Below are 15,321 nucleotides of genomic sequence, written 5' to 3' on the forward strand. Positions count from 1 at the left end.
TTCTCAATGATGCCCACCATTCTGTTGGCTTTTTTTGACTGCTGCTGCACACTGAGTGGATGTTTTCAGAGAACTATCCACAATGACTCCAAGATCTTTCTTGAGCAATAACTGCTAATTTAGACCCCATCATTTTATATGTACAGTTGGGATTATGTTTTCTAATGTGCATTACTTTGCATTTATCAACACTGAATTTCATCTGCAACACTGAATTTTCATACTATTTTTCAGGAAATCCAGGATAACAGGAAGGAAGGCTCAAACAGTCCTGATTCTCTCTATTGATGGAGAATCCACAATGACCCTTGGTAAATTGTTCCAATGATTACTTACCCTCACTGTTAAAAATGTATACCTTATTTTCTGTCTGGGAAATAAAGACAAAAACCAGAGCATCGTCACTTCCTGGCAAATTTGAACCCAGGACTTTCAACACCAGAGGCGGGACCCTTACATCTACACCACTAGGCAAGCCTAGCCAAAAGTCCCAGTTGTCTGAAAATAGCCACATTAGTCCTCATCATGAGAGTCAATGTCGCCATATGATAGTGCAGGGGTCAGCAACCTCTGGTACGCAGCTCGCCAGGGTAAGCACCCTGGTGGGTCAGGACAGTTTGTTTACCTGCCGCTTTGGCAGGTTTGGCAAATCGCAGCTCCCACTGGCCACGGTTCGCCGTCCCAGGCCAGTGGGGGTGGCGGGAAGCCACAGCCAGCACATTCCTCGCCCGCGCCGCTTCCTGCCGTCCCCATTGGCCTGGGACAGCGAACTGCGGCCAGTGGGAGCTGCGATCGGCCGAACCTGCCAATGCGGCAGGTAAACAAACTGGCCCGGCCCGCCAGGGTGCTTACCTTGGCGAGCCGCGTGCCAGAGGTTGCCAACCCCTGTGGTAGTGAGTGAGGAAACCCCAACAGCGCTCTAATGAAAAATTAAATTATCTAGCTATTTGTTAATGGTTAAGCAATGTTAAGTGCCAAGACTGGTGGCTGAAGAAAAAAACGAAACACTGCATAAATTTTTGAAAACACAATGAACAGACACTGCATCTATGCTATGGAAAGTGTAGAACAAACACCATCTAGACTCTTGAGAAAGGACAGGCAGTACAGAGATGACAACTCTAAGATAAAAATGTGATTAAATCAGGAGACTCTTAGGCTCTCCACACGTGTCATATTACATAATATTTTCTGTAAGTAAATGACGATTTCCATTCACGTCTAAAGAAACAAGACAAACCTAAACCTAATAATCAGCACTTTTCCCAGAATGGTCCAATGCACTTTACTTTGATTGTGTCATTCCTGTTAACGGTAATGAGAAACATGCACATCCCACCACTTCTAAATAGTTATTTTGAACTAAGACTGTGCTAATATGTTAGCACCTGCTGCAGCAGAAAGCTGGATGAACTATTTAAGAGGGTTTATCAAATCTAGATAAAAATTAAGGCAGCATTTCAACTTTCACTTAACAATACAGCTTATTTGACTGGCCAGGCCAAAATAATATAATAATAATAATAGGAGATATACCAATCTCCTAGAACTGGAAGGGACCTTGAAAGGTCATTGAGTCCAGCCCCCTACCTTCACTAGCAGGACCAATTTTTGCCCCAGATCCCTAAGTGGCCTCCTCAAGGATTGAACTCACAACCCTGGGTTTGAGCAGGCCAATGCTCAAACCACTGAGCTATCCCTTCCCCCACCCCAATTGTTCAGAGAACAATTAATAAACCACCTTGACTGAAGTATTTTACTTACAAAATATAATGAGGTGGGTAACAAGGTGGAAACGTAAAAGAAAATGTAGAACCCTGATTTTCAAATGTGATCAGTGATTCTGATTGCTCAACATCAGACACTTTAAGGGGTTTGATTTTCATAGAGTGGGAACTCAACACCTTCTGAAAATCAGGCCTCTTTAAGTTGTCTTAAGTTGGACACCCAAAATTACCAGTCACTTTTAGGAATCTTTCCCATAGGCATGAACATCTCAGATTCAGCTAACAGTATACTTATGGCTATTCAGAAGACCTGAGGTTAATCAGCTTCTGATTTCTAAAAAGGGCAGCCTGATGATAATTGGTGCATCATGGAAGAGACGCTCAGAGCCCACAAAGAGGAACGTGCTTATTCTCTCTCATGCTCACTGTACAGGTGGTGCTCTTATAGAGGAAAAACACAAAAGAGCACCATCTGTCTGATTTCCAGTTACAGGATAATCATCAGACATACAACTGCCTTATGGGAGAATTTAAATTAAAAAGGACATGGGAGCTTTACGACTTCCTCCGAATGGTAAATCCTAACTTCTGTTAGAATGACAGAGGACATGAGATGATGAGAGGAAACCTTGTCATTCCTTTCTCTAAGGCTTGATGGCTATAAGCTGTTTCAGTAATAATATATAACAATAATGTAATACCTAGATATTATATATCAGAGGGGTAGCCATGTTAGTCTGGTTCTGTAAAAGCAGCAAAGAATCTTGTGGCACCTTATAGACCAACAGACATTTTGCAGCATGAGCTTTCGTGGGTGAATACCCGCTTCTTCAGATGCAAGTAGTGGAAATTTCCAGGGGCAGGTATATATAAGCAAGCAAGAAGCTTGCTTCTCTAGCTTGCTTCTTGCTTGCTTATATATACCTGCCCCAGGAAATTTCCACTAATTGCATCCGAAGAAGTGGGTATTCACCCACGAAAGCTCATGCTGCAAAACGTCTGTTGGTCTATAAGGTGCCACAGGATTCTTTGCTGCTTTTAGATATTATATAGAACTTTTCACCCTTATATCTAAAAGTGCTTTACTAAGGAGATCAATATCTTTTATCTCTGTGATCGGGTATACAAACCTCTCCTCAAAACTCTCCTTTGACATGATGCCTATAAAAAAACTTGACAACAGCAGAGCCGCTGGTGCGCTAAGACCACTACCTAGTATGCTGATCAATATTATCTTACTCTTTCCTGGTAATTCTCTGTTTAACTGTTTCTGTCCATCCATTGTCTCTGGTTTTATACATAAATTGTAAGCTCTTTGGGACAGGGCCCATCTTTTGTTGGGTGTTTGTACAATGCCTAGCACAATGGGGACCCGAACTCCTTGGCATCATGATAACACAAATAAAAATAATAAAAATGACCTAATTAGAGCAACGTATGCGGCAGCATGGTTTTTTTAAAGATTTACTAATGTACAAAAATGAAAAGTTACATTTAAAGTTCAGAAACAAAAACTGGACTCTACATAAACAGCCATAGAGAACAGAAGTTTTCATTTATTACTTTACTGCAATAGCAACTGTTTCACAATGTTCAAGAACTGGATGTCTCTCTTCGTTTTGGGCATCTCTCCCAGACAGCTGGGAAACGAACCTAGTTAATATTGCAGATCCCTATGGCTCTTATACAACCAGAATGTATGTTCATGCAAAAGATTACAAAATTTGTAGAATGTGCTACGTGACTATTAAAGACCCACCAGTAAAACCATAACACCACAAAAATCTGTGAATCCTTTATACTTCATTTAATTATAAACATATGCACATATATACATAAATACATGCACAATATTAATATAGGTGATATTTTCATAGAAGTTGCCTCAAGTTAGGCACTGAAATTCAAGTGAAGCACCTAAATAAGTGGCTTTGCTTTCTGAGGCATTGAACACCTACGATTTCCATTGACTTCAGTGGTACTTCCAATGCTATTTCTGTTAGGGCTGAGTTAGAAGCCTGATATTTAAATCGGACACTGGGCATTTCAAATTAGATGTGTGGAAAATATATTGCTCCATAAAAGTCACTACTGTTTTCACCTTGTTACTACATACTTGTAGGAATGTGCTCAGTAGCAGGATTTAGGCATTCTAAACAAAACCCAGCACAGATACAGTCCAGGGAGCACTAGAGATAATCAAGCATAGCCACCTGAGACACGTTGGGAAAGCTAGCCAGTGTGTGTGTATAAAGAAATCTCATGGCGCCAGCAGCATGAGCACACTACTAATGAAATCTTTGAATAGGTTTCTGAACAGCATTGACACAAATTGCAGATCCACACTACTGCTGAGGAAACTCCAGCTTGCTGGACTGGAAGCAAGTAAACACCCTACTTGGTAGCTGCTTAACATGTGCTCCCTCTGGCTTTTTCCACACCTCTGCAAGGTCAAGACCTTAATTATTAGTATTATTGATATTACAGTAGCCCCTAGAAGCTGCAACCCAGAAACAACCCTACTGTGCTGGGAACACTACAGATTTCTGTATTGTAAAAGGCAATCCCTACTCCAAAATGGACTCAGTCTTAAAAAGTAAGACACAGAAAGTAGCGGAAACAAACAAATGGAAGAAGGAAGGAGATGTGAGGAGAAGGTAACAATAAAAACTTGTTTTTACAAAAGTCAGCAGTATCCACAAATTGTAGTTGGAGAGGCCCTGGGGATTTATTCGACCCATATTAGTCTGCATGGATAGTACCTATGAAAATTCCATTGAGCTCCTGAATTATACAATCACAGAGAATGTGCTCTAACTGAAGCTGCTGTGTAATATCTAAATTGGAATTCCATGGCTGCTCAATTCTGCCCTCTACTTAGGGGAAGAGTACGGTCTGATTCTCGTCTCCCACCAGGAGTAGCTCCATTGAAGTCAATGGAATTACACCAGTGTAAAACTGGTGCAAGTATGACAAGAACCTGTCCAGCCCTAAAAAGTCAAGTGCCTAGAAGCAGCAGGAGCAATGCACGCAGGATATACATGCACTTTGTTCCCTAAGTCCTAATTCATGGGTTTAAGGTAGATACATAAAATGGAAAAAGGGTTGAAAGCACCTGTTCCTGTGTGACTGGTCTAAACTGAAGCTCAGCCAGTAAGGTGACGATGTGAATTTCCCTCCTGATTTGGATAGCGAGGGACAGAAGAGCAAGCCCTTTGAATCTGGAGAAGCACCTCCTAGCAGAGACACGATTCCCCACTTCACCACTCAGATACCCAGGAAAACTCCTACAGCACTGAGGCAGAAAGCCTTCACCACAATTCCAGGAACACGTATTACTGTACAAGGAGCCAACCATTTATAATATACTGACCACCCTGGAAAGTAACTTCAGCCCTGGGCTTGCGCAGCTGCAGCAAGAGAGGTCTGGACCCTGACTAAGGAGTTCCAGTGTACAGGAGCCAGGGAGCTCATTTATATAAGCTTCTTTTTCTTCACCCCTCCCCATGTGTCCTGAGTAGCACTGAAATATCTTGGTTTAGTGCTTTTTCTCTTTCATGGGCTCACAATCAACTTTTTCTGTTGAATAGGTAGGCCTAGCGCACATGGTAAATACCTCTTCTGAGTAAAGCCTATACGCTATACATTTTCTGATAGACTTTATTTGAACTTTTAAGAGAATACAAAATGAAGCACTTTCACTTACTTTTAGATAGAAAAAGTAGGTAATTTGTGTACTGATTCACAAATGGTGTCGTTTTCCTTCTGCCATATTTAATCCATTGTTTCCAAGACATCATTAGCCTTTGAGACAAAAGTATTACAGCATTTCTCTGCTAAAAAAAACTTAACCTTATGGTTGGTTTCCACAGGCATTTTAAAGGGCAATATCTGCCACCATCATATTGCAAATAAACAGTGAAGCATTAGTAAATGGAGAAATAAACCTCAGAAATGTTTTACTTAATTCTCTTTATTTTTTTTTCAAACAAACTCCATTCTGTTCTCCAGGAGGAAGGTGATAAACAGAAAGAAAAGAACCACACCACCCAGAATTATTTTATTAAAGAATACTAACTTGAAAGGAATAAAAGGAAATACACCCGAACAGATGTAAAAATAATATCCCCATTTTAACTTTTAATACCAATATCACACATGAGTTAAAATGCTAAATGAAGGCGGTTACTCACAGACAATGAATCATCTATATCTAAGCAATTATTATTGTCATTTTCTTTTTTTGCACGTAAATAAGCCAATATACCAGGTTCCAAAATTGCTGGCAATTTTTCTTTTTTGTAATAATGTTTTCCAAACCTAAAGTCACTCCTTCAATCAAGAACAAAAGAAAAACTCCTTAATATAATTTTCCCTCTAGGTACAATTGTAACCTCATCCAAATAAATGATTGTATTAGCCAATGTCTTGTTGTCAATCCAGGCCTTTTTTACATTGGTGCATTATGGCTCCAATTAAAAGAGCTCCCTTAAAACTCAAAAAACCCTCCATTAAACCATTTAATTCCTGGTTCATTAACAAACCAAGTTTGAATTCTCCAAGCAGCATGAAGATATTGTTAATCATGCATACTGGTGCCTAGATAAACATGGTGATTGGTGCATTACGACTGCCAAAGAAAAGGATATCGTTCAGATTTCTACCTAGTGGACAAAAATTGCCCAGATGATCAAACACAGTGGTTGGAAGTGCCAGAGTTGCAATTTTTTTAGTTGCTTGCAAGGCAAGTTACTTCAAGAAGAAAGGCGATATTTTTTTCACTAGGATGATGGACCCAGAATATACTCAAAGTACATGATAGTGTGGCCAAGCTACTACAAATTATTGCGTGTTGCTCTTTCTATCTGGAATGTCTATTTAGTAGACTTTATAAACAACAACACTTAAACCACAACCCTTTTTAACCAATGCATCTTTATTCTACATACAGGTTGAACCGCATTTTTATAAGAATACTGATAATATTTTTGAAACTGGAGTATATTTGGTTTAGTCAAGTAGATACATAGGGCTAGAGTCACAAAGGACCTAGGTGCCTAACTGCCACTTTATGCATCTAAATTCCAGAATCAGGCACCACCAGGATTCACAAAACGCTCGCTTAACTGTCCCTGAACCCTGCGGGCACCAAAATTCAATTGGCACCTCAATTTTTGCAGTAAATGTTCCATAAGCATCAGTTGAAGGAGTGACTTTAGGTTTGGAAAACCTTGTCCTTATAAAAAACAGTATATGGAGGCTCAGATGTTGGGGCCTTAAGCTCAGACCCCCTCCTAGCAGAGGTTATTGCCACTAGAAATGCCACCCTCCATAGAGCAATGAGAATGCCGTTAATGGTTTGAAGGGGGGCCCTATTAGTCTGGAAAGAACAAGGTTAAGGTCCCGGCCGGGGATCAGCTGTCGTACTTGAGGGTATAAGCTGTCCAGACCTTTAAGAAAAAACGGCCAACTACAGGGTTGGCGAAGATTGATCGGCCAGCCACACCTGGGTGAAATGCAGAAATGGCAGCCAGGTGAACCTTTATCGATATCGAAATCCCTTGCTGCTTCAGGTGCAAAAGGCAGTCCAAGATAAAAGGTACTGATGAGTGCATAGGAGAAGTGTGCTTCTGCAATGACCAGATCATGAATCTCTTCCACTTAGCTAGGTAGGTAGCCCTACTGGATGGCTTCTTACTGCCAAGGAGAACTTCCCTAAAGGGACCTGAGCAGGCAAATTCCAATGGATTTAACCAAGAAGCTTCCAAGCCGTGAGGTGCAGAAACTCGAGGTTAGGATGCTGAAGATGGCCGTGGACCTGCGTTATCAGGTCCGGGAGCAGCGGTAAAGTGACCAGAGTTTCCACTGACAGCTCTAGGAGAGACATGTACCAGTGCTGATGGGGCCAGGCTGGAGCTATCAATATCACTGAGGCTCCATCCCTCCTCACCTTGAGTAGCATCTTGTGAGTAAACTGTGGTGGTAGGGAATTGCCTGAGACCTTGTTATTGAGATATGAAAGTATGCGTTCTTCAAGTTGATGGCAGCATACCAGTCTCCCGGATCCAGGGAAGGATGATGGAGGCCAAAGAGACCTTGCAGAACTTCAGCTTCTTCATTGATTTGTTGAGATTTCACAGGTCTAGGATAGGTCAGAGACCGCCTCTGGCTTTTGGGATCGGGAAATAACATGAGTAGAATCCCTTGCTCCTTAGTTCCTGAGGAACCTCCTCCACCGCTCCCACTCTTAGGAGCATCTGCACCTCTTGCATTAGAAGTTGCCCATGAGAGGGGTCCCTGAAGAGGGATGGTGAAGGGAGGCGGGGAGCTGAACTGGAGAGAATTTCCCAGTTATCGCTGGGTGCGCCACACGGTATCTGATATAATATGGCCCCATGCAGGGTAGAAACGGGATAGTCAGCACAAGAAAGATGGGACAGTTGGATCCAGTTCTCAAACTGGTGCTCCACCCTCAGGCACACCTTCAAAAGACCTGTTTCTGTCTAGATGGCTGTTTCGCCTGTCCAGAGCCCTGAGCAGAAGAAGGAGGAGGAGACCTCCTCCTATCATTTCTGTTATGCCTCCTAGAATAGTCCTGCCTCTTCTGAGGTTGATAGAATTGAGGCAGGGGATGGGGCTTAAAATGGTTTAGCTGTGGTGCTGGGGTATGAAGGCCTCGGTGCCAGGGGAGTGGGGGTAGAAAAAGGGGTAAATAATTCCTTACTGCAATTCTAACTATATATCTAAAACTAACTATAACAACTAAACTAACTAAGATAACTATTTACAGAGAAGCACTAGGTACAATGACTGCTAGGGAGAAGGCTTGCTGAAGCAAGAGAAACAAGTGTCCCAGCTAACCGTCACAGGCGGTAAGAAGGAACTGAAGGGGCAGCGGGGCGGTAGGGACCTAAATATGGCCATGGAGGCACGACTCCAGGGGGCGCCTGGACCAACCCAATGGGATACTGGCAGGGGGAAAACCTTCTGGCAACCATGCATGTGGCACATACACACCTGCTTGGAATGGACATGGGCAAGCACTCAAAGAAGAATCAATAGTTTCAGTCCAGTTTCTGAGGGAGGGAAAAGATCATCATTAAACAGATACTGACATTTGCTGAATTTGTCTTTGGAGAGGTCAAAGATTGAACTGCGTACAGAATTAACTACCCTCTTACTTCAAGAGGAGGTCATGCTTGAGCTGCATGGATGAAGCAATGTGGGGTAGCTTGCACCACTACTGCCATGCGGTGCCTGTCTTGTAGATAATTCAGTTTCATGCAATGTTAATTTGGCACTTTTCATCAGAATTAAATTCATTTTTTAAATTAAAATTATAAAGGGAAGGTCACTAGTGGCTGTTTCAAAGATTAACTTATTTTCAAGTACCTTGTGTGACCGAGTGCCTGGAATAGACCACACCGAGAATATCACACTCAAGGCAGACTGCAAGAAACAGCTCAGACAACCCCCCAAAACTGGTGGTTTATTCTACAATTAGATTAACCAATCAGTAGCAAAAGAACATCTGTAGTACCACACTGGTTAACAAAAAGCCAAACAGTCCTCTTTAGGCATTCCAGACCTTTCCCATCCATACCCACAAGTCTAATATAGTGAGAGGTTACTGAAAACCCAATTCACCATTTGTGAGGTTCCACTAGTCCAAGGAGTCAGGCACTTACCCCCAGGTAAAGATCTTACCCAAATATCACGCTGTCAGTCAATCCTTAGTAAACTAAAGATTTATTAATAAAAGAAAAGGAGAGAGTTATTGAATAGTTAAAAGATTATATACAGTACATTACAAATGCTTGCAAGGTCCTTGTATCAGATTTGTAGCAGTGATGGATGAGTCTGCTGGTTTGCAAAAGTCTCTCTGGAATCATCCCCAAAAGTTAGAATCCAAATGCAGTTTAGCTGTAGAGTCTGTTAGAGTCTTTCCTTACATTTTCCAGGGTATTCCAAGTAACTACTTGGAGATCCCAGTCCTATGGTTTGAACCTTTGCCTGTTTAAAGTTCAGGAGACTAGAGTTGCAGGATCAGGCCCGAAATTTCACTTTGAGAGATGAAGCAAGCTATTGAGTGTTTTGAGCACAGCATGTGACTGAGGTTTCTTTTTCCCGAGCACATACTGACCCACCACTCTGAAGTTAACATTCAATTTCCTATGCATGCACAGGTAATCTATTACACATAAGGCAACAGCCTGTCATTCATTATAACAGGGATAGATAATATCTACATTGTAATTCAGTTTATTAGTTTCCTGGAGTGTCTACTATCTTTGATCGTAAGGTTAACTGAACACAGCTGCATACATAACGTAAGGCAATTTAGACATGAAAAAGATTTAGCATCTAAAAACTAATCTGGTTATACTGGTAAACTTCTAACAGGATACAGGTATACAAACAAACACATTTAGCATCTAGCCTTGATTTCCATTGCTGCAAATGAATGGGTCAGTGATTGCTGGTCTAGTACATCTCCTCTTTGATACAAGTGCATACAAGTGCATTGTCCTGATACAATCCTAATGCCTCTTGTTAAGTTGTTATGAGTCATACACAGGTTAGCTGGTTTGCCAGCGTCACACCTTGCATTTAATATATTTGCAAAATTCACAAGACTCTAGAATCTAATATCTTACGTCCTCCCTCACAACCTTAAATTACATAAAAAAAATCAACTTTTGAAACCTTGTACTGATTTATAGTAGGCATATGCATTTTTTACCCCAAATTCTTGCTGAATATAAAGATAGGGCCTGATTCTGCACCACTGTAGTGAATGGGAGATTTGCTCTTAACTTCAGTGGATGAAGCCCTTAGTCACAGAACAGCCAGTATCAGAAGTATATTATTTCTTCAAATATAACCTACAATATCCATTCTTTTCATATTCCCTAAAGATCTGGTATCTTTCCAGTTTCCTCTGCAAAGCTTCCTAACATTTAAGAGCATTCACATCACAAATCAAATACTACTGGAATCGTATTATATATTGTATCTCAATTTCTAATAACCCAAATAATTTTAAAGAAATATATCATGAAACAGTCTAGTCTTGCAGTTACAGTCACACCAGCAGGAGATGCTTAATAATTACTAGCCTTCATTAAGTGGCTGAAATTAGGTGCAAAAGGATATTATGTTCTCTTCAATGTATGCAAGAATGTTCCATGCTGCTGCCTGTCTCGATACAAAAGCAGATCACTGTATATTTACAAATCAGGACAAACTGTCAACAAAAACAAGAGGACTCAGATGAGTAATAAACAAACACCAATTGCATGGCCTTCTTCAGGTTGCTATTTCCTATCCAGGAAATGAAACAATTACCATTACCACATTTTACAAAAAAGAAAAAAAATTTAAAAAAGCAAAAAACTCAGATTTCACACAATAAAGGATGCCCAGGTTCTGGACCACTAAACACATTTCCCTTGTCAAATTTCACACGTCTGCTACAATGACATTTAATCAAAACATTAAAAAAGAAAAGAAAAAAATAAGCTTCCATGGAACACAGCTGGAAGTCTCAAAATAATCAGGCATGACAAAGTGAAAGCTTAACAATAAAAGCTGGTGCACCATCTGAGCCCAGCCAGGCAAAAAAACTAATAATAATTCTCTTCAGCAAGTTTAAAAAAAAGTGATTGCTATACGCTCTAAAGATGTACATTCTTTGGAATCAGATCAAGAATGCAGGGAGTTTACCAACTTCATTGCATTTTTTGTACCTTAATAGTTAAGATATTAGATTTTGAAAAGTTAAGACAGAATCAAGTACAATTGGGTCTATAGTCCATGCCCCTATGTTTCCTAACAATATATACAGGTCTAAATTGAAAAAGTACTACACACACCACTGAACAGTATCTCAGAAGCTCATGGTTTGTTTTTTTTTATTATATAACAAAACAGAGATAATTTCCAGGGACTTCAGCTGAAATCTCCCTGCCACTTGCCCAGAGAGCTGAACTCCAAGGATGAATATCAAGAGCATTTTAGCTGACCACAAAACTTTCATGGTGGAGAAACAAGGGGAGAAGCGGTCCCCAGATCAGCATTTTTCACACCATTTAGGTCTTTATAGATAATTATCAAAAACACAGTTGATTTTGAACATAAGGAGCCCAGGCATACTGCCGAGTAAAGATGTTATGTGCTTATGCTGGTCCCACCCACCAACCAAAGGTCCACTCTCCTCAGTAACTAAAGCATCTGGGTGGTCTTCACAAGAAAAACACATTTCATTAATCCATCCAGGAGATAATCTAGATAGTAAAGGTAAGATTCACATTGGAAAGGAAAAGCAGAGAGAAATTCAGGCAATTGCTGCCAACTAGGAATCCAGGAACAACAAACCAGGATAATTATAATCCAAAGACTGCAAATCACTGAAACCAAGAACAGGTGAGCTATTACAACCCCATCAAGTCATCCAGAGATTTCTATTTACACAGTTTCACCTCAATCTTGCCTGAAGTGATCATAAACCAATTACCCTTCATTCAATACCCTAACTCAGTTAGACATGGGGATAGCAAGTGAATTGTAGAACTCAGCTCTGAGGAAAAGCAGATGTAGAGCAGAGTATCACTGGCATGCTGTTAAATGTGCTGCCACATATAAGTGTAGTATTGGGGTTATATTGTCATTCTCTAGTTCTCTGCCACTGAAAAGCCTACTAAGAATACAATACTTTCTGAAGATCCTTACAGTATGCCTATGTGCAACACCAATAAAAACAGATACAGACAAAAACAAAGCAGCAAGTTTTCAGTTCATCTGTAACTTCATTACATGAGAACAGGACTGAGAGCCAGGAACTTCTACATTCTAATCCCAGCACTGCAATCATTTCCTCCATAATCTTAACCATCGTGAGCTTCAGTTTTCTCATTTTTTGAACTACCACTTACTTCTCAATCGCCAAACAACTCCCTCTGAATTTACTCATCTGTCCTAAAAGCCTGCTCCTTTTGCCTCATTGATTACCTGTGAATGTTTCCTCCAACCGATCTTAATGTTCTCCACAACGTATCTGCAGTTTAGACAGAGTGCATAACTATGTGGCTAATAAAGCAGCATGCATACTCTATAGTACTATAACAAATAATATTCCATAAAAGGAATATGGTAATGGTTACTTACCTAATTCCCTGAGGTGTTTGTGAGAATTAATGATTGCCAAGTCCTTTGACTATCGACAAAGTACTATCAAAGTATTTTTATTATAACTGTATCTTTCAACAGTGACTAATCACTTAAAGCCCTATTTTGCTCTTAGACACTCAACATAATCAGTACCTAAGGATTCAATGCAAAATGTACAAAAGAGTAATTCTGCCTATTTTATAAATTAACGTCCCTATCAGATGTAACAAACATCCTAATCCTGAGGCTAACACCATTTTCCTACCTGGCAAGCCAAATCTATGAAACTGGTATCCACACATGCCTAGAGGAAAAGATCACTTTCAAAAGCACTTCAACCAAATACATGTTATAATACCATTCTGTACTAGCAATCTTGTTAATAAATAACAAGCTAACACTGGAGCAAGTTATTCTGAGAACTAAAAAATGGTCTAACTTGCTAAAAACAGGACAATAGGCAGGTTTGCTCTTGAAAAGAATAATTGCTTTTTTCAATCCAAAAGTTCAGTTTACATTAAACACTTTTAAAATACTATAATTTACTAATTGGGCAAACATTTTATTGCATTCGATTATCTAAACTTGAAACAGGCTTGCACTAAAAATGCCAGATCCAAACAACTGTGAATTTTGGAGGGGACATTTCGATCCAGATATGAACTTTGCAGGTAGGAGCCACTTACCCAAAAAAAAAAAAAAAAAAAAAAAAAAGGAAGAATGACTTTATTTAGTTAGAGGTCTTGCTTATTAACATGTTGATATGACAACATGAATGAAAACTTTCCATAATCTATTCCGAAGGGATGTGGTGAATTCTCTATCACTTGCAGTCTTTTAGAAAGACCTTCAGTTGTGAAGTAGATATGCTTTAATACAACAACAAATCATTGAGCTAAAGGCTAGGAATCACAAGGTAAAACTCAGTGGCTTGTATTTATTTTTTCCACATCTCTTTAATAATGAGAACATTTCTCACATTACTGTCACCCAGAGCACAGCCCTCCAGGCTGGGAGCGGAGAGGCTATGTCTCCGCCCCAAAGGCAGCAGAGCCAAGCAGCAGGTCCCGTGGCAGCCACCAGCACAGGACAGACAGAGTCAGCTTATGCAGAACAAACTTTAAGAGTTTGGCAGATAAATTGGAGAGACTACTAGGTAATGTTTCAAATACTGTGCTTCACTATTATCATCATCATTTGTAGGCAACACTCTTATTCCCATTTTACAACGGACTCAGAAACCAGATCTCCTGATACTCAGAATCTTGTGAGTGGTCTATCAAACCAACCTCCTCTTCTCATGGGGAAATATTTTAGATAATGTTATTGCTATTTTCCTAGATGTGCATTCCCATATAATAAGGAAATGTTACTTAAAAGAAATCTATCATCTTAATTATGTCTGGTCTAGCTTATTATCTTATGATTTTGTGAAGATACTGGAGTTGTATACTCAGTTATTTAATACATTTGGCTATTGAATGTGTTGGATGACTCTCACACTGTTGGTCATAAACATTCCTGGATTATTTATTTATTTATGTATCTATTTTAAGAAATGAAGCATAAACCCTCCAAACTTCACAATATACAGGGGGGGGAAATACAAGCACATTCAATTCATGTCTTTTACTGCCGAACAAATTCTAGTTAGGAAGAGGCATAAGTGATTATATAACATATGAAATATGTTAGTTTGCACAGATGTTAGTCTCCAGATGTTAACATGTTTACAGAATCTAAGATATTGTGACTTTCAATTTGAGGTTTATTCTAATGACAGAATGGATAAAACAGGCCAAAAAGCAAAATGTTTTGACTTAACACAGATTCATGTTTGCAGTGTTGTTCTAGCCATGTTGGTGCCAGGATATTAGAGAGACAAGCTGGGTGAGGTAATATCTTTTATTGAACCAATTTCTGTAGGTGAGAGACACCAGCTTTCTAGCTTCACAGAGCTCTTCTTCAGGTCTGGAAAATATACTCAAGGCAGGTCTACATGTGCAGCACCACTGCGGTTCATCTGGTGAAAACGCTCTATGCCAATGGAAGAGAGCTCTCCTGTCGGCATAATAAAACCACCTCCACTCTGACATACCGCTGTGCACACCAGTGCTTATGCTGGTGTAATTTATGTCACTCAGCGGGTGGTTTATTCACACCCGTGAGCAACATAAGTTACGCTGACATACGATGTAGTGTAGACATAGCCTCAAAGGGACACAGCTAAATACAAGGTGGAAAAGATTGTTTTGTGTAAGTAAACGTGTATTTCAAGAGACCGTTCAAAGTGAATTGGCCCGTTAACACCTCTCCAGTCATAAGAGTGGGGAAAAGAAAAGCTTAGGGGAAGGGTCAGTTAGTGGGTTATAGATTGTTGAAATAAGCCATAAATCCAGTGTCTTATCCAGTCTAGCAAAGTTAT

The 15,321-nt window shown here is 40.0% G+C and overlaps 1 protein-coding gene across 6 annotated transcripts in view; it reads right to left on the reverse strand.

The window, feature by feature from the left end:
- The window catches only part of BCKDHB (branched chain keto acid dehydrogenase E1 subunit beta), a 267,752-nt gene that overhangs the window by 122,962 nt on the left and 129,469 nt on the right, over window positions 1-15,321 (reverse strand). The gene's annotated exons all lie outside the window — the stretch shown is intronic.

This window comes from Mauremys reevesii, linkage group 3, assembly GCF_016161935.1.
Source record: "Mauremys reevesii isolate NIE-2019 linkage group 3, ASM1616193v1, whole genome shotgun sequence".
In the NCBI taxonomy this organism is placed as follows: domain Eukaryota; kingdom Metazoa; phylum Chordata; order Testudines; family Geoemydidae; genus Mauremys; species Mauremys reevesii.